This window comes from Bemisia tabaci, chromosome 2 (genome assembly GCF_918797505.1).
Source record: "Bemisia tabaci chromosome 2, PGI_BMITA_v3".
Taxonomy (NCBI): domain Eukaryota; kingdom Metazoa; phylum Arthropoda; class Insecta; order Hemiptera; family Aleyrodidae; genus Bemisia; species Bemisia tabaci.
This window is the reverse complement of record NC_092794.1, coordinates 57231870-57257952: the sequence shown is the minus strand read 5'-3', so window position 1 is coordinate 57257952 and position 26083 is coordinate 57231870. Positions and strand designations below refer to the sequence as shown.

The 26083-nt window shown below is 40.0% G+C and overlaps 1 protein-coding gene across 4 annotated transcripts in view; it reads right to left on the bottom strand.

Moving 5' to 3' along the window:
• Window positions 1–22608, bottom strand: part of rut (adenylate cyclase rutabaga) — a 67021-nt gene extending 44413 nt beyond the window's left edge. For 3 of the 4 annotated variants that reach the window (XM_072295921.1, XM_072295922.1, XM_072295923.1), the window contains exon 1: window positions 21969–22608. The gene's annotated coding sequence lies outside the window, so the exon portion shown is untranslated. The remainder of the gene's footprint in view (window positions 1–21968) is intronic. The other variant, XM_019040923.2, reaches the window with a different exon arrangement.
• Between the last annotated feature and the right edge of the window lie 3475 nt (window positions 22609–26083).

Genomic DNA, 26083 nt, shown 5'->3' with positions numbered 1-26083 from the left:
TAAATAAAAAATTACCAGGGGGAAATATTCCCGACTATGGGTTTCCCGGCTGCACCTTCTTCCGTCTTCAATATGTAAGCTTGAGTTTAGGGGAGACTCATAGAAAAAACAGGGGGGGGTTAGGAGCTCGGGCCGCTAGTGGACTTTCCTGAGAGAAAGCTACTTGGGCAGAATCCTTCGGCTCCTTTGAGTTAAGTCACTTGTATTTCAGAGAAAATTCCCTTTCGAGAATTTGGCCACGTCTGTTCTACACGACCGACCAGTTGGGGATATCTGTCCCAATGGAGAATTCGCACACACAAATTTTATTCGCACGAGAATTCACACAACCATTTTCATTTAAACAATTAAATTGCCTAATTTTTGGCAGTAGCTGGTGTGGCTTGGTTCCTTTCTTCTTAACGCGGTCCTATTAATCTTCAGAGAATACAACATTTACAGTGTTGTAAGGAGTATCATCAGATGACGCGCAATAAGACCAACAGGCGTGGCTTCCTTTGCGATGTATCGATTGATTTGTCATTTAAACCTATGGGAAAGGATCGATAAACAGGGTGTTCGCAGCGAACATCTCAATAATCGATTCTTTACCATAGCTTCAAATGGAGAAATATCGATCATTTACGCCTCGCCAGTGAATACGACCAATTAACAAATACTTGATACTTCAACGCCGTCAATGGAGAAGCTTCTTGTTTAAAAATTAGGGGTGGAGGAAGAAAAAACTCATCAACCCAAAACACAAGCAGAGAAATAAAAAACTATAGAACGAATAAAATAATGACCTTAAGAACAAAAAACCGAGAGGAATGCGACGAGAAAATCTGTCGACAAGAAACCGAACATGTGTATATTTTCGGGACAAGCCTGTAGTCATTATGATGCTTTCAACGGCACTGCCGATTATCATTTCCCTTTCCTCCTCTCTTTCCTTCCCACGCGCTTACGCGCGCGGCGGAGAAAGAAACGTATCGTTCGCTGAGCGGCGCGGCGCGGCAGTGGCTGAGGCTCAGTGGCGTGGCGTGCTTTGCGATATATCGATTTTTTTGCCATTTAAACCCATGGAAAAGGATCGATAGTCAGAGTATTCGTGGCGAACAGCTTAAAAATCGATTATTTGTCATAGATTTAAATGGCAGAACAATCGATATATCGCAAAGCATGCCACTCCACTGCTGAGTCTGTGCCGTAACTGGCGTAAGATAAGGCCTTTACTGTCATGCTAAGGAAAAACGTCGTATGAACATTCGAACATGTATTTTTCACCACATTCGTGCATATTTTTCCTTGAAATTTTCAGATTTGTTTAGATTAAATTGCGTGTAAAATTGTCTGAAATTTGTGGAAAATAATATGCAGAATTTTCCCAGTGATATAGGTTTTTAACGGAAGAGACTTGGCAACGTCTGAAGGCTCATACGACGTTTTTCTTTAGCACGACAGCTTAAGGCGCGCACTGCGGACTGCGGATGAGCTTGAGCGCCCTCCAGGGACCTAGGGCTCGGCAAGCAAGCCTCCTCATTTCAAGGAGAATTTTTTTTGTAAAAAATGGAATAAACCAAGACATACGTATCAGGAGAATGGGTCCACACTATTTTGCGGGGAAAACAAGGCCAAAAAGTTCCAAAAATGTCCTAGTAGAGTAAAAAATTTAGAGCTCAAAATTTTCAACCCTAATTGGACATATTTTCAACTTTGGCCTTGTTTTCCTCTTAAAATAGTATTGACGCAGCACTATTTTATCACCTTGTTACAAACAGTTCGGGTCACGTTTCTGAGAGTTTTTTTTTTTTTCTTGCGAATACGTAAGTAAACAAATGAATGGATAAAATAAAAAAATTAACTAAATTAATGTCTACATAAAACAGAATTACAAACTGAGAAAATTGATACTTAAACAAATGAAAATAAATTAATACATCGAATAAAAAAAATTGATACCCGCATAAAATAAAAAATTAAGTAAATGAATACAGAGAGTAACAAATTAAGAAAATGAATAAATAAAATAAAATAAATGAGAATACTGTCAGAGACCATGGAGCGAAATACGAAGGGCCTTTCACTCCTACGCTTAAGCCCCTAAAATTTGAGTGATAAGAAAAAGGAGTGTAGTGCGCTCTGTAAAAGCGAGCGCAGTTCACTCCGCATGAAGAGTCGATGCCGCCCCGCACTCATATCACTTCCATTGTTCGGAGGCAATGTAAACTCCGGAGTAAAGTTCACTCCGGATTTTACTCCGTGCTTTTTAACACTCACTGGAAAAAAAACCACATTAGATCTAGAGTCCCGACTCTTAAGAACATCGACAAGAAAAAATACTCTTGATTCAATCGGATTTTTGCTTAAATCAAGAACCAAGCCTCTTAATTTGAGCGGATTTCCTTTTGATTTAAGCTTAAATCTGATTGAATCAAGAGCATTTTTTCTTGTCAATGTTTTCAAGAGTCTGGACTCTAAATCCAACGCGTTTTTTTTCCAGTGCTGAAACATCCAAACTGTACCTACTAGGTTCCTTTCTGTTTCGTTCAGTCTAATGATTTTTAGCCTTCATTTCGATGGCGTGAGAAATTGGAGGACGGATTTATTCGTAGCGGGCCCGGCCCCGGCCCGGCACATCCGAAAAACCTAAACGATTCCGAACATGCATCGGCGTAAAATTAACGAAAGTTAACTACCTTGCACCGGCTGCACTTTAACGTGCCAACTACGGAATTCAGAGTTCACAACTCGCGCGAAGAGCGCGCCGGCAAATAAATTTAACTATTACTCTAAAATAAATGTGACGCGCTACAGGAAAATGAACCTCGGTCATTAGAGGAAATGTTTCAGAAAAGCGATTTTTGTCGGCGTCCGAGTTTTTGACGAGAGACATGCCTTACCTACAGTATCGCAGCTAGGTGCACTGCTGTGTTACCGGAGAGAACAGCAACGCCTACATAATGTTTTGAAAAGGCTACAAAAATTTCTTGAAATCGAGTTTCCTTCAAAATTCGACCGGTCTGATATATGGACTGCATCTTGCAATTTGGAACTATAAATTCGGGCTCCTCTGGAAAAACACTCATAGGGAAACTAATGGCACATACGTTGTCTTTAAACCGGGCTAGAATTTATATTTCCAAATTGCAAAATGTATAGTTCATATGTGACTGATGGATTTAGCTGTAACAACAAAATTTGATTTACCTGCACAAAAAAGAGAGTTGTGATAAATCAGTAACCGCGGTAAAATTGACGTCTCTCGCTCGGACATATCGGTCCGAAAAGACGTCAATTTTACCGCGGTCACTATTGTATCATAATTCTCGTTTTTGTACATACCGCAGGCAAATTGTAAAATCAGGCATTTTGTCAAATCAAATAGTCAAATATTCTCACTCAGATTGAAATTCTGCTTCTTTTCCTAATTTTAGATTAAGTAAATTCATTGCTCTTTATGAGGAAGCATTTTTTCTAAAAATGTGCATCATGCGATGATACTTTAAACGATTTTTTGCTCATAGACGAAAATATATCCTGAAATTTTCAGCATGTCATAAAATAAAGAAAGTTTAAACTGTTGTCATTTGAATATTTGAAGCAGTAGAAGAGAAAGGAGCAAGACGAATTCGTATATTTGATGAGTTTTTTTCCCCCAAAATATTGAAAATTTATAAGCTTTTCTTCATAAATTTACAATGATTCGTAAGCTGTCAAAATTTTGACTTAATGCCAAGGCATTAAATTAAATACCTAATTTGACCAATTGCCTGCGACAAACCAAATTCCAAACCAATTGACAAAACAAATTCTGTTATACCTGAATCCGCCATTTCTGTGAATTAGATCGGTCAAATTTTGAAGGAGACTCGCTTCCTAAAATGTCGGCGCCTCCAGTAACACGTCAGGGTGACTGCGATACCAGTCGGTTTTTCTCCACCAATTCTACAGGGATTGAGACACTTGTCACCACCAATCCCGGCACACAGTGGGTCGAGTCAATCGGAGAGGTCGGACATGCTTTAAAAACTTTAAGAAGCGTATATCTTCATTGATATGAAATTTCGATGTCTTAAAAGTAGTTTCATTGGTTTTTTTGTAGAACTGTTTGTAGAAACCCCTTAAAATTAAAATTGTGACGAGATAAACGTAAAATTTTACAGTTTTTATCAAAAACTTCATGTCCGACTTTTTTAAATGACGCGTTCCATTGTGCGCAGGGTTGCCACAAAATTTAGAAAATGAAATTCCCTGACATTTCCCTGACACATTGTGGTGAAATTCCCTGACAATTGAAGATGTAAAGGATGGTTAAGAAGGCATAATCGAAAACAGTTTTTCGGCATTTGTTGTTCGAAACTTCAAACCCATTCTAGAAAGCAAATGAAGGTTATTTAAAAAAATTTCCCTGACATTTTCGTCATTTTCCTGACATTTCCCGGCTTCCCTGACTTTCTAAAATTCCCTGACATTTCCCGGTTTTCCCGGACTGTGGCAACCCTGTGTGCGCCATGAGAAGCGCTAGGATTTGAAACACTGTCTCTCGGTTGGCGGTTCCCGGCGGAAAAACTCCAGACACCGCACAGCCCTTTCGTCTGGGAGCTTTCGAAGTTCTTACCCAACTCTGGCTCCTCAATCCGGGTCCCATTTATTTTCGCAGCGTGTTCCGCGAGTTCAGAAACCACTCTCTGTGTCAAATTCAATGATCGTCTCCCCCTTTCCCCTCCCGACAGAGTTCGGATCCCCACGGATACCCCCCCCCCCTCTCCCTCCCGGTCGGAGGATCGTGCCTCGATATGAAATTCATAGCATGCGTTTCCCTTCCTCGACCGCCCGGCTACGCTGAAACGCCGTATGATCCTTCGAGCGTTGCCAAATTTCCTACACTAAAATACGAGTTTTCCGGGGAGCTCTTGGATACATTTTATCCGAATTCGCATAAAATTCCAATCGCGATTTTATGTAAGATACCTGAATCATTCAAGAACAAAAATTTATAGTTTTGCCGAAAATAAATATTTTATTTTAAGAAATCTGGCAACGCCTGAAGGCTCATACGGTGTTCTCCCTGAGCACGACCGTACGTATAAGAATGGTAGTGAATAATTATTCATATTTTCGTCAAGGAACTCCCTTCCCCTCTGGATGCACCTGTCCGCTGCTCTGCCGTGATAGCGAAGAGGGTCGTAAGTGCATGCTGGGATGAACCTCGAGACACATAAAAGCATGTGCTAACCATGGCTCATATAGAAATGGACTTGCTGCTCTCTTCGGTATCACGGCATATATGCTGCGAACGGTGAACACGTTGAAATAATAATGATGACATGCTTGACGTTTAGCTTCGATCCACTGTAATCTGTGGTCGAGCAAGCTATCGAACATCGTGTTATGGCTTCATTGAAAGGATCTCGGACGGAGGATCGTGCGCTGGCTATTGAAGCTACCCTTGCCGTTTTACCGAAGAGAGCAGTAAGTCTGAATATGACGTTTTCAGAAAAGGGACTTACGATAGAGCCGTTTTCTGAGACGTTTCTCATACAGCTTCTTAGGACAGGGTGTCTACGAAAACAGACTGACCAGAAATCAGTACTTCTTCAGTACTTTATCAGTACATTCCCAAGAAATTCAGGACCTCCTCAACAGAAAAATTCAGTACTTCATCAGCAGTGGCGTGGCGTGAATTGCGATGTATCGATTGTTATGCCATTTAAACCTATGGGAAAGAATCGATTGCTAAGGTGTTCGCTGCGAACACCCTGTTTATCGATCCTTTTCCATAGGTTCAAATGGCATAACAATCAATAAATCGCAATTCACGCCACGCCACTGTTCATCAGTACCTCCAATTGACGAAATTCAAAGGATTTCAATTTCTCGCTCAAATTGCGACAAAAATGACAAAAAATGAAAAAAAATTCCGGACCTTTTTGTTGAATTTCCGCACTTTTAAAGTACTTCCGGACCGCCCTTAAGAAATCAGTACTATTTCCGGACTTTCCGGAAATTTCGGACTTGTAGACACCCTGTTGGAAGCTTCTCCTTGGGAGGTATCATATCACGCTGGAAAAAAAAAGTCGCTTGGATCTAGAGTCCAGACTGACATTGACAAGAAAAAATACTCTTGATTCAATCAGATTTTTTGCTTGAATCAAAAGGAAATCCGCCTAAATCAAGAGGCTCGGCTCTTCGAAAAATTGGCTTGAATCAAGAGTATTTTTCTTGCCAGTGTTACTAAGAGTCTGGACTCTAGATCCAAGCGACTTTTTTTCCCAGTGCATGCTTTATATTGTAATCAAGAGAGCTTTAAGGAGATCCTTGGCATTGCGTAGTGAAAAAGACAATTCGCACAAATTTAAAAAGAAAAATTGAACGGTATGGCTTTGAAGAGAGATTATTGCAAGAGCTGGTTTCGGATTCAACTACCTAGTTGTAAAGCCCCTGTCAAAAATTCAAAGTCGAAAAAATATTTTGAGCATGAAAATTGTTGTTGAACGTTGTCCTTAACATTGAGTCAATCAGATGAGTAACACTTCTAACCCCCTTTTTTTACGAGGATTACGACGAAAATCAACGTCCTTCGAACATGGCGCGAAACAAAAATGCGCGATACAACTATTTTAACCTCTGAGCCGCTGAAATTGTATCCACAGAGTTGAAGGTGAACTTCATTTCTCGTTCCTTTTTTCATTTAGGTATTAGCGCGAGGGAGGGGCTACATTCTAACTTGTGCAGCGTATCTCCAATAAGCCAATATCAAAATATTTTTCTCGCGTAAATCGTAAAAAATCGAGTAAAAGTTACTGGACGTTCCACTGAGGTCACTAAAAAAAGCCAAAGATTACAATTGAAGTCATTCGCCTTCCGAATATAGCGCTATAAAAAATTCAAGATACAGCTAATTCAACTCCCGAACCTCTCACATTGCATAAAAGCTACATAGGGGCGCCACATATCATCGTCCCTTAGAAAATTAAAGCGAACTACATTTCAGTGTTTCAATATGTTTACAATAATTAAAAATTTCATAGAGAAACTGCTGAACATTAATAACTCAAAATTTCCCTGCTTTGTTTTATCACAGAAAAAATTGGAAAAATTCTAAGCAAACATTTCACGATGACAAATCTTTAAAAATTAATTGTTTTAGTCAATTTAGCAACCTTGGATCGTAGTTACGCCCGTTCATCTGCGAAACGACGATAACTGCGCTATTGGTCAATTTTAAACATCACATATTCAAACGTGTATTCGCTCGTTAAAACCTGCGACATAATATTTGTCCCAAATTCCAATTTTTTGCGTAGGTTTTCCGCTTTAGTTATTTCTTAAAATATGAAATGAGTTGCGAAACAGATAGGTCAGCGCCGTCATTCCTGCGAAAACTAGGCGATAACGTGGTTGCCTGTCAACAGTCCATCATCAGTTTGACTTGATGGAAATTTGCGCAAGCTGGCTTCACTGTGTTTCCTCCATTTCAATGCATCATGATTAATCGATTCCTCAATTTTGTAAGAAAAGTTTCATTTCATACACACGTGTCACTAAAACCCCCGGGTTCCCAAAAAGAGGGCCTTTATGGCGAGGTCCTCACGAGTGTATTCGAATACCTTTTGTCGATATCATCATCTGGAATGCATTTTGCAATTCGGAACAATAAATTCTCGCTCATCTGAAAAAACACTTATGTGCATACGGAAACTGATGGCACATACGTTGTTTTAAAACAGGGCCGGAAATTATAGTTCCCAATTGCAAAATGTAGTCCATCTGATCATTAAAATTTGGAGAGACCGGATAAGTACTATAAACGAGCAATATTTATAAAGTTGCCTACGAAGAATTTGACAGGTTTGACTTGAATCAACCTAGCTACATTTTGCACTAATTGCCTTTTTTTTATTCTTGACAAGAAATATAACAAACGTAACGCCTTGAAACAGTCTGCAAATTTCAATTACATATATACGGTATTCAAAAACTACAACTGTTCTGGCTGTTGCTTTACTACTTCTGTGTACTGAATGATTTAAAAAAAAAAAAACATTCAAGTTAGAATGTGAAATTTTCTGTTTAAGAAATAAAACACGAGAAGAGAATAGGCAACGTTTGATTAGTTAGGCTGAATTTAGGTAAGTCCGACCAATTTTTTTTCTTATAGGTGACTAATAGACTATCGACCCCAGTATCAACTGAAGTCTATAAATAGGGAAGTTTCAAATTCAAGAAAAAATAACGGGGGAACACCGCACACTTTTCGAGCCGAGGTTTCATGCACATCTGAGCGATGGGATAAGCGTAATACGTCGAACGAAGGAACGTATATCTCCCTCCCGAGGTTGCCAAGTTGACTCTAACAATTCAATTTTTTACAGTCCAAGCTGTTTCTGCTAAAACAGACTGTTCAAAAATAAGTACTTTTTCAGTACATTCTCAAGAAATTCCGCACTTTTTCAGTACCTCCATTTGACGAAATTAGAAAAATTAGAAAAATTTGAAATCGCGAAAAAAATGACAAAAAAATTAAAAAAAAATCCGGACCTTTTTTCGGAATTTTCGCACTTTTTCAGTGATTCCGGACCGTCCTTAAAAAATCAGTACTGTTTCCGGACTTGTAGACACCCTGCAGTCACATGATCGAGCAATTTATTCTCAAAAATTTGCCGCTTCTTGGGTGTGCTCGCAAGAAAAATCGGTGCATTGTTCAAGTGCAGAAGTCCAACAGTTCCTTATAAAAATGTAATTTTTGGGTGGAAATCTGGCATCGTTGAGGTGTAGTTACGTTCTTTCGTTTCAGAGGGAGCCATTGAGATTCCGGTAACGAGGAACCCCGAGCAGCGCGCGACCGCCCCCTGCCCCCTCTTGGCGTCCCAGCGGGGAAAAATTTGGCAGGGAGCCTGTTTGGGAATAGTTCTGACTAATAAAGACACAAAACCTCAAATTTACTCGGGGCCGCAGACGCCTGTTATCGTTTTCTTCCTACTTTGACGACAAAATGGACGACCCACCTGCATAAAATTTAATGGATCCGCAGCGCGCTCTCCCGCGAGCGAATCTTTATTTCTAACTTAATTACATTTGTGCTTCAACATTTTACGACCCCCCGCCCCCAAAGGAATAATGTTTTGCTTGCAACTACATTGCTGCTTTAGAGGGAATGTTTGTGTTCCCAATCGGATTGACTTGAGCCGAGTTGATTAACAATGGATCACTAGGCTGCAAGCTACGAATTTAAGCATTCTGATACCACTGATGATGTTTCTGAACTAAAATTTTACTTAGAACACGATTCGCGCAACGAAAATTACTGAAACCAACTCCTAACGAAGATTTTAACGTTTTTATTTCACATTGGTTACGAGGAATTTAAATTGCCCGTTCACAAGAAACTCCAAGCTCTCCGTGAGTCAAATCGTGCACTACAACGGTTTCAGCAAGGTTCTTAATCGAGCAATGTTCATTTCCCACCAAGTGTTGTTCAAACTATAGGCAATTTGCTATAGCTGAGCCAAAGCGTCAAGATTGAGAATGCCATAATTTTTTATCGCAGAGACTGTCATGATAACGTTTAGCGCGCAATGTGAATCACGTAGAGCATTGAGTTTTCATGGGTGGTTTGAATTCACGCATCAAGAATCATTAAATACTTGTTATCGTTGTGAGGAGTTGATTTCGGTAATTTTCGTTGTGCGCATCATGCTTTACGTGAAATTTTGGTTAAGAAACAGGTATCAGAATGCTGAAATTCGTACCTTGTCTAGTGGTCCATTTCGTAATTTTTTTTTCTCAAAGCGATTTAGCTATTTTGGGTCCCGTGTTATCAAACTTCGGATGTGGGCAAGATTCGGTGTAAACTGTGAAATTTGCCTGAATCCAACGAGAGGTACCGTGCACTAATGATATGTCCGACGCTTTTTCCGGTTTTTCAACGCCCTTTTTGCGGATCGAAGTTCTCCGGGAAAGTCAAATGCCGGCGAAAGGACGGGAAAGTTCCCGTCGAAGTTCTTGGAAACGTTCTCAATTCAATTTTGTTTATTTGCACACGTGTGTATTTTTCCGTTGAAGTTTCTTAAAAAAAAGGTTTCAACCGAGAAATCCGTGAAAAATTCCCTTTCAAGATTCATACCTTCCTCCCCCTCCACCTTTTTTGGATATCTGTCACAGGGATGCAAAAAGTTTTTAGCCTTCAAACCCTTTTTTCCACAGAAATTTCAAAACGATGATTTTTCTATGGTTCTGTGCTTGTTAATTGCCCCGATCTTGCGAAAAACAAGTGGTTTTCACCACAGCTGAGTTTTACAAAGGAAAAACAAAACAAAAAAAGACATGATTCTGCCGGTTTTCCCGTCACGAAACACCGTTTGTGACCTACTAATTTTTACACCCGACCGATTGCGACTCGCCCGGTCGCGTGGTCAAGAAGTTTTTGCACCCCTGTAATGCTGTCAAACGCCGTGGACCACTTCCTTCTTGATTCCAGGTCCGGGATGAGTTTCACCTTTTTTTTCATCACCCAGGGGAAATTCACTTTCAAAGACCCTTAAATTAGTGCGTGGGCAATTGCGGGGAAGTGACTATAAATGCATCTCACCAAGGTTCACTTCTTCGAGAACTTCCAAAAAGGAATTTATTACGTATGAAGAAAAAATGTGACCCATCTCACCCATCATTCTCCTCATAGAGTTCCCGAAAATCGATTTCAAAATTTTGAACGCGTGAATCTTTCTTCGTTCTCCATTTATTTCACCGCGAAAAAGCACCATATCATTTCCAATAAGGGGTAAAAATGTTGGCAGAAGCAAACCTTCGGCGGGAACAGTCAGCGAATCAGAGGCGACTCGCGTTGTCGCCCGAAAAGTATAGGGGGTGCCACGCGAACTGCTATTCTGCCGTGAAGGAAAAAGCAGAGTGAACCTTCAGACGTTGCCAAATTTCACTCGATAAAACACGAATTTCCTGATGAACTCGCGAATATTTTCATTGAATTTTTCAGATGATTTTGTTGGCAAATTCACCTAAAATTCCTGAAAATTTCAAGGAAAAGTATTCGTTAGTTTCCTAAAAAATAAACATTGTGTCAAAGGAAATTTGGCGACTCTCGAATGCTGATAGGGCTTTCTTCCTCAGCACGACAGAATTGCGGCTCTTGTTTTCTCTTCGCTTGCGATAATCGCCACTGTTGGGCATACAAGAATAGCACGACTGCAGCGGGCGGCTATGCGAAAATTAGGCGGGCTCAATTAGCGTCGTTGAATGCAACGGGCGTCTCAAGTGCTGACGAGACGATGATTGAGCATCGGGGGCAGAGGCGTGTCGAGCTTTGCGAGGAATCGACTGATCTGCCATTCTGTCAATCAGTGGCGTGGCGATACATCGATTGTCATGCCATTTAAACCTATGGAAAAGGATCGATAAACAGGGTTTTCGCAGCGAACACCTTAAAAATCGATTCTTCACCATGGGTTTAAATGGCATAACAATCGATACATCGCAATTCACGCCACGTCGTCAATGGTAAAGAATCGATTAAGAGGGCGTTGGCGACGAGTAACGAGTAATCGATCCTTTACCATCGCTGCAAATGGGAGAATTTCGTTGAGCTGATGACAATTCGGGGACGGAGGCGGGTCTTTCTTTGCGATGGATCGATTGATCCTCCATTTAAACCTATAGGAAAGGATCGATTATCGGGGTGTTTGCGACGGTCACCTTAGTAATCGATCCTTCGCCATAGCTTCAAATGGGAAAATAACCATGGCCGATAATTTACGTTCCGCCACTGACGGGCAGGGCGAAAATGATTCATACAGTGTTCCCAGGTCTTGTTAAAACGTCGAATTAAACAAGGAATAACCTTACTGCATTTACAGCTGCCTAATTTTCCCTGGATATTTATTTTTTACGGGAAAACTGATCAATGTAACATCTCAAGTGAACTTTTTAAGGCGCGAAGCTCAACACTGGAGAAAAAAACACATTGGATTTAGAGTCCAGGCTCTTGAAAACATTGACAAGAAAAAATACTCTTGATTCAATCAGATTTTTGCTTAAATTAAAAGGAAATCCGCTCAAATTAAGAGGCTTGGTTCTTGATTTAAGCGAAAATCCGATTGACTAAAATGTATTTTTTCTTGTCGATGTTTTTAAGAGTCCGGACTCTAGATCCAATGTGTTTTTTTTCCAGTAAAACATATGCAATTGACGAAGACAGTGCGTGATTATTTATTCTTCTTTTTAGAAGAAACAGCCTTTCTTTTCGCTCTTTCTAAAGTTTGTAAGTTCTATACGTTGACTCTGGTCCATTTTCAGCGGACCTCATTGGAGCAAGTTAATGTAAGAAGTCAGGCAGGCGTGTGGTGGAATCTTTAAAATCTTCGTTCATCTTAAACAAAGAAGTTCATAAGTGGTTTCATTGATTTACTCGCAAAATTTCCTTCAGTAAGCGCCCCCAAAACTTTAAATTGAGAAGAAATAAACACCTAAATTTTAAGTTTAAGTCGAGGATTTCACGCCCGACGTCTCCCAATATGCCTCCTTCCACCAAAGCGCGTCAATAATAATCCAACGCTTTGACATTAGGATCGGATGACTTGCGCCTCGATTGCTGTATCGTTATCGAATGACTTTGATCGATATAAAGCGTTGTTAAGATAGGGAGTTATCGATAATGGTCATTCGATTGCTAATTTGTTATCGAATGGCTTTGATCGATAAACAGCATTGTTAAGATAGGGAGTTATCGATCATGGTCATTCGACAACGATTCGAAAATCGAGCCGCGCTGGGCAACACTGCCGTGCTAAGGAAGAACGCCGTATGAGCATTCGAGAGTTGCCAAATTTCACGTGATAAAACATGAGTTTTTGACGACATTCATGCAAATTCTTCCTTGAAATTTTCAGATATTTTAAATTAAATTACGCGCAAAATTGTCTGGAAATTTTGGAATAAAATATTCACAATTTTCCTAATAAATTCGGTTCTTATCGAAGGAAACTTGGCAGCGTCTGAAGGTTCATAGGGCGTTCTTCCTTAGCACGGCAGAACACGTCCGTCGGCGGAATTTTTTCGGTGCGTGTTGAACTCGCCGGAGAGTAAACAAAAGCGTGCGTTAATCCTGCCTACGCGACTCGCGATTGGGCTTTAGTACATGGGGGTCGGGGGTACGGCCGGAGGGGGTGACGCCGAAGGGGGTGACCGGGATCGGGGGGCGAGACGTTGGGGAGGGGGGGCGGAGGGCCGGGGAGACTGCATTGGGTACAGGGAGGTACTTACGGTGGGCAAGTGAGCAAGGTCTTGCCTCCAGAAATATCCCGCGAGGAACACATGTTCGTGTTCCTACCGTCATGTTGCCCGATTTCAATTTACAAATTTCAAAATATCCGAGTGAAATCCGGATTGCATTTCATCCTGGAATCGTTTTTTTCCCCAGAAAAACTGAGTGATATGACTGCGGAGTAAAATATTGACGGCTAAAAACCGAAAAAGGCTCATCACCATAGACTGATTTAGCGGCTACTTCATTTGTTATCATATCGAGCCCGATTACGTAGCATACCTAAAAATATACTAAAAACCAGGCGACCCAGAGAAAAACTATTTGAGGAAAAAATATTTAAAAAATGGAGCTGGATCGTCGATTGTAACTTGCGTTTACGGCAGGCAACGTTTATTTCTGAGCGTAGTGATTCCACCCTTGAACGAGCTCTTGAGTTTCGATCTGCCACGTCAACGAAAGTTGAGTCGACGTTAACCGAATTGTTAATGAGGGGTCATTAATATAAAAAAAAAATAAAAGAAAAAACTTCAGTCAGCTGAGGGCTGATGTGGAGGCGGAAAACTACGCATTTTGGCACCTGGATGGTAAATAGTTCTCACGGCTAGAGGCTCGTTCAACAGCGCGTGACTAAATGAACTAAATCGATCCTAAAATATATAATGTCTAAAAAATACTAGAAATGATATCTATTTCTAAAAAAACCCCCAAGTGTTGATAATTCTTTGGAGATAAAACTGCTGACAACTCATTTTCAAAGAAAAAAATTCCCTGACATTTCCCTGACAAAAACGGCCAAAAAGTCGGGGAAAAATTCAAAATTCCCTGACAGATGGGAAAAATAATTCCCAGACTTTTCCCTGACAAGAAGGAAAAAAATCCTAATTTTTCGACACGTTCGAACTGATTAGATGTAAGAAATTTTTTTTCATGTTTTAGGAAAATAATGTAATAAATGGAGCAAAACATATGACGCCTAAACTTCTGCGAGATATTTTTGCCTCATTTTTAAAATTTAAAAGACATCAGCAGAAATTTTCCGCAAGATTAAAATTCATAAAACATTTGTCGAATAATCCGTGTGTTTTGATTTCCCCGACGTTTCCCTGACACAAAAATCGCTTTCAAAATGGAATTCCCTGACATGCCAAATAGCAGATTCCGTGGCGTTTTCCTTCATTTCCCGGACACCCCAAAAAATTCCCTGACACTTCCCGATTCTCCCGGCCGCTAGACACCCTGATTCTTCACCGCATCCATGAGGATAGTTTTTCTTGGTCACCGGCAATCAAGTTTGCTCAGAGAATGGCGTAAGAAAGGCGTTAGAAAGGCTCATCAAAATAAATCATAAAATTCGCAAAATATTTCTCGCGTATATGACATTAAGACCCGTCATGGAGGATCCGTCATACAAATTTGAAAAAAAATCGTAAAGCAAAATAGTGAAGAATTTGCATGAGAAAATGTTATTGCTCCTTTTAAAAGTGCTTGGTTGTGAAGAGTACCAGCTGAGTGCGCGATATTTTTCGCGATTTTTCCGACGTGAGAAATTGAAGAAAAATAGGATCAAAAGCGAGAACCGACTGGGAGCGTAGTGATAGTAAGTACGGATTTTTCATTTTAAACACGTGCATATATTTGTCAGATTAGATTACTAAGCCATAACTTCTTCAATAATTGCTCGATTTAAAAAGCAAGGGTAAGTCTATGCCCAGTTCCAATTATGACTGAAATCAAGGTTGCCACAAAATTTAGAAAATTAAATTCCCGGACATTTCCCTGATTTCCCTGACACATTTGAGTAATATTCCCTGACAATTGAGGATATGCCATACGGCCAAAAAGACATAAGTACCTAATTTGAAATAGTTTTTGGGCAAAATTCGATGTTCTGGACGTCAAACCCAATCTAGAAAGCGAATAAAGGTAAATTGACAATTTTCCCACGAAAATTTCGACATTTTCGCTGACATTTCCAGGTTTTTCCTGACTTTTTAAAATTCCCTGACGTTTCCCGGTGTTCCATGGCTGTGGCAACCCTGTGAAATTCATAAAATTTTAGACACCAGGAAATTCTCCATTATTTCGATGTAATGTTCCGAACTCCACCGATGTCATAGGCAGAAGATCGTGCTACTGTCAAAGGCAGATAAACAAGAGAACTAAGCCTTTATACGAAAGTGCCGCGAACGGTGTTAAGAGTTTCCCGAAAATAAAATGGAAATTGTGAGGAAAAGCAGTGGGAACTATCGTACGGCGAGTGTGTTATATTTTTGCATGAACATGCAGCGGTACAAAGGCATTGGCACTTGCTAACGAGATTGCTCATTCACACGTTGACCCTAATCTTCATTGCCGAGGTTGTCAGAGTGCTCAGTGAAAGTTATGTGACCATTGAACTATCATTTGGATTGTGTCCCGCAATACGGCATACGGCCGCACTGAGTAAAAACCCCGTACGAGAATTCAAATGTTGCTAAATTTTCCCTAAAAATTATTATTTTTGAGGAGTCATGCCTGATTTGAGATCAAATTAGAACGAAATCTCCTGAATAAGCCGGAGGAGAAATAATCACAAATCCTGAAAATTCGTGATTAGAAAAAGGAAATTTGGCAACGCCTGATGGTCTTTACGGCGTTCTTCCATGGCACGGCCGAATAAAGTGAAAACTACTTACGTGTTTCTAGTTTATTTACACGGGAAAATTAATGACACAGACGTTGTTTCCGATATGAGCAAAAAAACACCGTATGCATAAGTTTCCTCTGATAGGTAAAAAAAGAAATTTTCTGGAAAAGTGAATATTGCAGGGTATTTTATTTAAACTCTCCTGATATAATACCTACTCTTGAAAAAAAAAAAAACAATTGCATAACATTTTCTAAAATAAATGTTTTATCCAAGGAAATTTAGCGATATTCAAAGGTTCATACGACAATTCTCCTCGGCATGGCGGATTAGGAATCGAGGATCTTGCTGGGTAGATTACGTGCATGGAATGAAATTACTCAAAGTTGCCCTAAATGCCTCATCTCGTCTGTCGTGCAAACGAAGAATGCCGACCCTAGTGGTATTGGGTTTTGAAAAGAAAAGTTAAAAAACTTAAGAGAGAAGTCTTCTTTTTTTTAAAAAAAAAAAAAACTGTGAATTTTACAGAAAACTTCAATCGCAACACAATCTAAATGATCTAAAAATTCAAAGGAAAATATTCATAACTCCTTATGAATAAATATTTTCGCGGGATAGGTTAAACGGCATCCGGTGGTCTTTCATGGCACGGTAGTCGTGATAATATGAGTGAATAGCACGGCACGAATTAAAAGTATATTATTGTCATGATCTCTTTCAAACTGTATCATAAAAAATTATTAAGAAGTTAAAAAGGGCAAAGTTCAGAAACTACAAAGTTGCTGTTGTAAGATAAGTAATGATCTAAACGTCAATAATTATAATACTCCGTCCGATGCAGTGTTGCCGTGTAGTGTCGCTTGATAAAGGTTTTCGAGAGAAAAAAAACTTGTTTAAATACCTGTGCAGTATTTATTGCGGTGAACTCGTACACCGCAATTCAACGGATCTCCCCAACAACCCTTGTACTTCGGGGCGAATTTTGCTGACATATAAGTTCTTCTAAATTAGATTGGTGGAATTTTGAGGAAAACTCCACGTCGAAAAAGAGGGATATTGATGAGAGCTAAAGTCGGCCCTATCCTATGATCTCGAGATTTTTCGATAGTTTTTAGTCGACGACGTATGTTTACAGAAATATTTGGGGTTTGGCGATAGTCACGTAGTTTGGTCTCAAAACGGGGAGGCCCAAACTTGGATCCGAAGGCTATAAAATCATAAATAATTCTCGTTTTTTCGATTCTCTACGACAGCCTTTATAATGGGACCATTTTTGAAAACTTGAGGCGTAGGAATATGCGAAGACGCTCAGCTCTCATCTCCGAGTCCACGGTCGAAAGCATCTTTTCCACTAATCCGCTTCCATCGTTTTTCTATCGATTTATTCATTGAACTAGCGTCCAAATACCAGCGTCATGCGAGAATTTCACACAATTTTTAAAATGTTGCAGTTGAAGACGTATATTTATCCGAAATAAGTACCAACCTTTTTGAGTTTCGCTAATACTCACAATGTTTGGTTTAGAAACAGAGGCCCTATCTTAGATATGAAAGCGGCAAGAATTTGCGTTTTACCAGTGTTCAACAATAGATTTAATGATAAGCCAAACGATGAAAACTGACCATCTTATATTTTACGTCTCAAGTGGTGCCAAACAGGCAACAACATACCCAAAGCCAAAGCTCGTCAACTTGGATTACATTTTGAGGGGTGCTTGTGGAAGATTATTTCACGAGGAAACCAATGGAACCACTTTTAAAACCTCAAAGTTTTGTACAAACGGAGTTATGAGCTTTTAACGTTTCCAAATTTTGTCCGACATTTCCTACTGACTTAACCCACTGGGCGCTGTAGCCATCTTGACGGCGGCAAAAAAAAAATGCAAAAATTTTCATCTATCTATTGCAAATAAAAGGAGGTAAACGGGTTATTTTTCGACGAGCCAACCAACCCCCTGTTCCCAAAAAAATCGGTTCCTCCCCTGCTGAACTGGCTCCACTTGTCAACGATGTTTCGGGAGTGGGTCTGACAAGGGGAGGCTACCGATTGTCCACCTCAGATCGGGTTCAAATTTTGCAGAGAGGTAGAATAGGTTAATATAAGAAACCGTATTTTTTTTTAGGTGCCAATGCCCAGCCGTTTTTGAGTTATGAATTTTTGAAGTTGCCGTTTTTTCGTGTCAGCGACGCGCTCAAGTTGAGCCTACTGTGCGCGCATCTTTTAATGCGATCCGAGTGTCCCGAGGTTCAAGTGAGTCAGTTGCCCAAGCGGTAGCGCGCTCGCCTACGGTGCTGCAGGTTTGGGGTTCGATACTACTTCCGTGAATCACAATTTTGCAATTGATTATTTTGTTTTTTAATCGCTTCATCACAACAAATTGTAAGTCACCTTGTAGACGTTATGATTCTAATTAAATTTTATGTATTTTTTATTTTTTTTAATGAGTGTGTAACAAAAAAGGAAAAAAATATAATCAGCACCACAACGTCTACAAGGTGACTTACAATTTGCTGTGATGAAGCGATTAAAAAACAAAATAATCAATTGCAAAATGTAATTCACGGAAGTAGTATCGAACCCCAAACCTGCAGCATCGTAGGCGAGCGCGCTACCGCTAGGGCAACTGACTCACTTGAACCTCGGGACACTCGGATCGCATTAAAAGATGCGCGCACAGTAGGCTCAACTTGAGCGCGTCGCTGACACGAAAAAACGGCAACTTCAAAAATACATAACTCAAAAACGGCTGGGCATTGGCACCTAAAAAAAAATACGGTTTCTTATATTAACCTATTCTACCTCTCTGCCAAATTTGAACCCGATCTGAGGTGGACAATCGGTAGCCTCCCCTTGTGAGCTGGGCTACACATGTTTTCCGATGGGTCAAGTGAACGCATTTATGCTAAAAGGAACTATGTCCCACGCTAACCCTATGCTCATAGTTTCTTTTAGCATGGATACGTCCAAGTGTGCGATGCCGCCGCGCCGGAGGCCGGCGGATATAATTGATGGACGAGAATCGAAAGCCCGTCCTGTCCAGACGCCACGCGGGGGGTGGAGGGGGGTCGGGGGGGCAGCGAGGGGGTATTTAAAACGCCGTTTTAATTGGAACGAGTCGACGATAAATATCCCGAAGGAACCAGCATCCCGCTCCGAGCGCCCCGCTATCGGCCCTTGTCCATCTCGGGCCGCTGCCCGCGTTCTGCGTCACCCCGGGCCACGAAGATTCCCGCTTCACGCTCTTTCTCCCCCATTGATCCGGTCTGGGGTGTCTGCCCGAGTCGCGAAATGGAAATCATGCGGGATGTTAGGCGCTTTACGAGGAAGAGAAAAAAAGTCCTTGCTAGTCGAACCGATTATTTACTAAATCACGTAACAGAATGGTGTCTAATTTTCTTGACAAAGCTCATTCCCTGATTTTTCCCTGATTTTCAGAAGCTCTTTCTCTGATAAGAAACCAAAGTTTTCTCCCATTTTTCCCGGGATATTCTTGGGGAAAAGAATATAATTTTCCAGAATTTTGGATATGAATTTAGATTTTAATTGATCTTACACCCAAACTATGCAAGGAAGTATAAAAAATCGGTCACATTTGACCGTCATATTTCCCGGTTTCTGGAGCAGATTCCCTGATTTTCCCGTTAAATTTTTATTCCCTGATGAATCCCGGTTTTTCCCGGTTTATAAAAAACTAAGACACTATGCGTAACGGGGGTCTAGCTTTTTTCATTTTGGGAAATCCTGATTTTTCCTGATTTTGGACTGCAGAATCCTGATTTCATAATTTTTTCAAATCCTGATTTTTTGCGGAAAAAATTAAGACGTTAGGTATCACTTCACGCAAGGCGAATATAACTTCAAAAAAATATCTCGATTAAAAAAAACCCGATCGGCTGACTTTTCTCAAATCCTGATTTTACGACCGATTTTTCCTCAAATCCTGATCGAATCGGGAAAATTCTGATGCTAGACACCCTGCGTAAGCGCCAATCTTTATTTCGGTGGTAGAGGGGTTGTTCTTTCTCTGTTGTCTCTGGTTTTGTCAATCATGACTGATATCAAAATAGCCTTCTAAAAGAACATACATTTTTTGGAATTCGAAGACTGTCATACGAATAAAACGGGTTTTCTTATTTCGGAATTTTGGCGCTTACGTCAGTCGGAAAATAATCGGTCCAATGCCGTGGGGATCCATGACGTTATTTTGTCTAAAAAAAAGGTCACGTATGGGCCGTTTCAGGCCCACTCTGGCTGAATTCCTTCAACTCTACGATTTTTTGCTCCATGAAGGTCTTTATTTTTCGATATGCATCATAATTTGGTCATATCCGGTCTCTTTTTGGGTCTGAGGGCTGAATTCTGTTTTGAAAAAAGCAGATATTTTGGCATTCGACCTCAAAATCTCAAGACCCAAAATTTTCGCCAAATTGGCCTTCAGACTCAAGTTTAGGTCATCAGTAGACCCGTAAAGTGACCGAAAATGACCAAATCATTATACATTCCGTTAGTAATAGACCTTCAATGAGCAAAAATTCGTCGAGATGTAGAAATTAAGGGTGGGCCCAAAACCAGCCCTATCGTACTTACCTACCCCTCCTTCAGCTAAAAAATAGGTCTGATGTTTTGTCACTGAAAAAGCATTTTCACTGAGATTATTTGGATCTTAAGGTGGCCTAGAAAGTCTCGGGTCGGCGTTTCCTAACTTCACCATATTTTCCCTTGTCAAATTTAAGAAAATTTTTCTTGAATTTCAAGTCGCTATAGGGTGATAAATGATAATTTTCATTTAAGTATTAAGATCAGGCTGGAGAACAAGCAGAAGCTCCATAACCCGATGTGTAACGTTTTATCGCTTGTGTAAATGTGATGTTTCAGTGTCTTTGGTTTCTTTTTTGTCTTGAAAAATTTTGGAAGTATGAGAGGGCTAAGTACGCCCCTTTACCACTTCATAGCCCAACCCCCTTGAAGCACTATGCGCCTCACTTGCTCTTGGCATAAATCTCACCAACAGGCCTACGCCAAAAAATTAGCCAACTCTGTTGGGTAGAAGGCGAGATATTCAACATTGAATGCACACACTACTTTCTCACATATAAATAATGCACAGTAAAATATGGGTCTTCGCTTCCAGTTTCTTCAAGTTCTTGCCCAGTAGTCATGAGCAAAGAGATAATTTTCTTGCGTTTGCATGAGTCTCAGAATGTACAAGTAAGTATGAATGTGAAACCAATCATGGATTTGTGAGAAGCAATACAGATAGATTTCAAATGCCTTTCATAGTTCATTGCTTTTCTTACTAATTCTTATAAAGACAAGTTTTTGTAGGGCTAATGCCTATCTTGCCAGCAAGTTCGCTACACTCAAATGGCCCTTGGCAATGTTCTCCATGATCAGTAGCCACCGACTTGTGCCATAGAGAAAAAAAAGGAGGTGTATGCATTTCGGGCATCTTGGAATTAATTGATGAGTTGATGACGTAGGTGGGTACAGCGACGTCCCCTTCACGCTAAACGTCGCTGTACCCACCTACGTCATCAAGTCATCAAACAATTCCAAGATGCCCGAAATGCAAACACCTCCTTTTTTTTCTCTATGGACTTGTGCACTGTTATCAGCCTGAAACCGGCAACAAGTGTTGTCATTAAGGATGCACTCTGGTGTTCACCTCTGTCAGAGGTTGAATTTGATGAGGAATGTAAAAAGTTTTTATTTGTACATACAATTTATCTAAACGCCCTAACTCCTTCCAATTAACCTCCCCGAGTAATGACATGCGATAGTTCAATTTCGACCCTACCAGAGAATTACAGATTAAGTAGCTTCCTACTACTTTTCCATATTAAATATTTTATTCTCCACAGCAAACTTATTTTACGACAATACTCCCTCGATACTTCACTAATTTTTTTTACTTATACGTCCTCTGTCAACTAAATTCCCTAGTACTTTTTCAAAATGCAAGTCTAGAGAGCTGTCAATGCTGAATACATCATCCTGCATTGGAAGAAAAGTTTTAAAAGATTAAATAAACGGCAGTTTGACTGTGAAGAAGGTAAAATAGTGTAATCTGAACTACTTACAATGATAACTTCAGATCCGCAAAACTATGATGGCAGTAATCCAAACTGAAAGGCCACTAGAAAGATAGGATCATACTTCGAGTATTGAAAACACGGTTTGAAATTGACAAACTTTGCACTCCACCGGAATAGATATCACTTCATTTGAAAAATGATTTCACTTCTTTATTGGTGTTTTCTCAGCTCGATAGCCTCAGTCTAGACGGAGGGTGATAGTCTCATTGTGTTTGAAGTAAATAACGCGATAGAGCAAACACCAAGCTGATCTCTCACATCGCGGTGCTCAATGAAATATTATCGGCGCACGAAAACCCGATCGCGGAGATGTAAATTTCGAAAATCACGATCAAATCAATACGCAAATGGACCGACGAGAAAAAGAAGCCTTTCTGAGACAACAATGAAATCCCGTCAACCCACACTTTTAACTGGCACACTGAGACGCACTTCTGCTTATGGTCGCGATTCACTATGATGCGTCGGGTATGAAGATATTCTGAAGTCAAAACTTATAAATCCTCGGGAAAATTAAAGGGTAGAAAAAGTGAAAAGTTATGATTCGCGATGAGCCGCATTTCAAGACTAGAGCCGATCAACACAACACAGACTCACCCAAACACACACACACACAGCGTTGGTGGTGTAATCAACAACAGAGTGAGAATAGACGTCTCCGCCATTTTGCATTGCTTGGAGCAAGGAGTGCCGGCGCGCCTGGCTAAGCTGCAATTTGCTCTACTGTGAAGTGTTGGTCGCCGTTAGTTTTCATTTGGCTACCTATGTCGACGGCGCCGGCGTAAGTCAGCAACCACGTATCTCGTTTGCGGTGTTTGAAAATCTCCGCCTCTACATTATTTTTTTAAGGAGAACAAATTGACATTATTCCTTGAAGTTTTTGCGGAATTTTTTTTTTCACAGAGCAGAAAATCACGGCAGTTTCAAAGAATTGACGTTGAGTAGTTTTCAATTTCAAAAAGAAAATATGGCAGGAATTCTGCGACGTCGCAGATATACGTGGTTGCGGACTGCTTGCACCGTCGATGTGTGGGAGAGTATTGCCATGTCTGTGCCACAGTGCCGCTCTCTGATTAAATCATCAGTTTTAAGCTATCATGGAGTTCCGAAGGAGAAACCCGACCCAGAACACGTATTATCGGCTGAGAAATTAATAAAAATCACACTCACAGGTTAATTTTTGGCATAAAAATCCATTAAAGTTCGATCCGAACCCACTCCAGAAGTTGGATATGAAGATATTTTCATCACATCTAAAATCGCGTCTAAACAACATTTAAAGCATTATTCGGAAAATTCACAATGTCGCCACGAAAATCAGTCATACTCATCGGCACAACGGGAAACGCTGGAAGTAAGTTACGATGTAATAAAAACAAGGAAAAGCGCCCGTAGTCCGTGTCTATGTCTAATGAGACAAAAGACATACAAACTTCTTTAAAACTCGTGGATGCAACTATTCGAGCTCCATGGATGTCCGTGTTGCATACGCACGGGAGTGAAGGCGTTTTGACTGTCCACCACTTCACCCGCGGCGCGACGCCAACGGCGGGCTTCACCACTAGGAAAATGATCTGATCATTTTATTTCAAAAGAAATTGAACACTTATCAAAACTTAGTTTAATATTTTTTCTATTCTTATTTATTGTAAGTTTATACAAATTATTTCGGAAGATTTTAAATTTGTTTTTAAATTTTTATATACAAAACGACAAAATATCAAAACACGTAATCTGAAAAAATATCAAAAATTGGCTTGGCAAATTTTACTAGACAGGAAAGATAAATCAAACGCGGGGGCTAAAAATCTTTCCAGAGAATGAAATCCAAATTTCACTAGACGCGATTAGTAGAAATAACTATGATTTTTTCCGGTATAATATTTTAAATTTGTTTTAAAAATTTTGTTTGTCTAACTGGGAAAACATCATTCACTCTTCCTGTGTGGTTTCTTCAAATCATAATTTGAGGCACCCGCAAATTTTCCATTGCACGCATTGCACACATTGTGGTATAGAAGCACTCATACTTTAAAGACGCCTTCAAGTTGGTTGGATTCAATTAAACTTACACTCACATATATGATACCTAAGTGAAAGGTGGTTGTACGAATTTTCCCGTAGTGCCGTAGTAGTTCAGTAGCGCATCGGCAGAAAGTTCTTAGGTATGAGTCTGTTGTGTTCGCTTAGTCTAAAGGGATGTTTTTTTAAAAGTTCCAAGTCGTTTCTTTGGGACTATAATTTAGGGACGGTCCACTGTGGGCCAGATCGTGTCCGTAGCGGCGCGAAATGCAATTTTTCGACATTTTTTTTTCCACATCAGAGCTATCTTAATCGATGCTTAGATACCTACTGATAACGAAATTACATGGGAATATCTAAAATATTCATTATATCTGCGGTTTCCACGTATATAGATATGCAGCATGTGGAATGTGATGAACCCAGATTTCTGCAACCTGAGGCGCGCGTTGTATACTCGCTGATTTCACAAAGCACTCGTGAACCTCAAACCATTATATGCATCTGACTGGTAAACTCCATTGCATGACGAGTATTTTCGCTTTTGCAGATCCGAAAAATATTGATTTTTAGCTGCAGGGCATGAGATCAAAGTTGCCCGAAAAATAAGCCTTAAAAAATGAATTTTTCAGAATATTGTAGACTGGGAAAGTGTCATTGCGGTTCGTTGCGCGGTTCTCTCTGGTATTTTTAGAAAGCACATATCCTAGAGATACCATATACCAAAGCACAAACGGTACAAACCGGTACAACCATATTTGTCGGATGATTATTTGAGGCGACCTCCAATTTCCGCGAAAATCAGATATAGAGGTTTTAAGGAACTACGTTACACAGTAAAGCGGCCAATGAAATATTTTAACACAAATTCATGTTTTAAGGGTTTTTAAGGTTTCTAATAGCATTTCTCGCTCTTTCGATACTTTAGGGTGGAAGGAGGGGGAGGGGGAGGCCGACCAAAATCAGACAGTCAAAAATTTTTTATAGTTAACAATTTTCTTGAGCTTAGTGAAAAATGATAATTTTTTTACATCCGTTCACGCATTCAGCCCAAATAGGACTGGTTTTAAACCTATTTGGCAATGAATAGGAAAATTCTACAGTCATATGGCACCTAAGTTTAGAGTGAGTTGACCGTCGTCGCTGGCACCAATAAAACTGATGAAATTTCAATTTCATTGTTAGACTGAAAGTAATGTAATATCGTATGATTGAAGTCACTCAGATAACTAAATATTGACTTCTTTAAATACAACTATGCCTAATTTAGTGTTACACCCCTCCTAAAAGCTATTGTCATCGTGTAAATAATGTGTTATTTTAGGTAAGTAACGGTATCCTGAGCTGTGTACGAGTCGGTTCTTGTTATTGCGTTATTTTCATACCAGTATTAATGTTTGATCGAATTAAGAGAATTCGATATAGAATCCTCCTCTCCCTTGAAGATATCATCCTCAAGCACGCAAGATTGCATAAAGTACAGTTCAACAGAGGAGTTGAAATTTCAGCAGTTATATTGGTGTCAGCGACAGTCAACTCACTCTAAACTTAGGTGCCATATGACTGTAGAATTTTCCTATTCACAGCCAAATTGGTTTAAAACCAGACCTATTTGGGCTGAATGCGTGAACGGATGTAAAAAAATTATCATTTTTCACTTAGCTCAAGAAAATTGTTAACTATAAAAAAATTTTGACTGTCTGATTTTGGTCGGCCTCCCCCTCCCCCTCCTTCCACCCTAAAGTATCGAAAGAGCGAGAAATGCTATTAGAAACCTTAAAAACCCTTAAAACATGAATTTGTGTTAAAATATTTCATTGGCCGCTTTACTGTGTAACGTAGTTCCTTAAAACCTCTATATCTGATTTTCGCGGAAATTGGAGGTCGCCTCAAATAATCATCCGACAAATATGGTTGTACCGGTTTGTACCGTTTGTGCTTTGGTATATGGTATCTCTAGGATATGTGCTTTCTAAAAATACCAGAGAGAACCGCGCAACGAACCGCAATGACACTTTCCCAGTCTACAATATTCTGAAAAATTCATTTTTTAAGGCTTATTTTTCGGGCAACTTTGA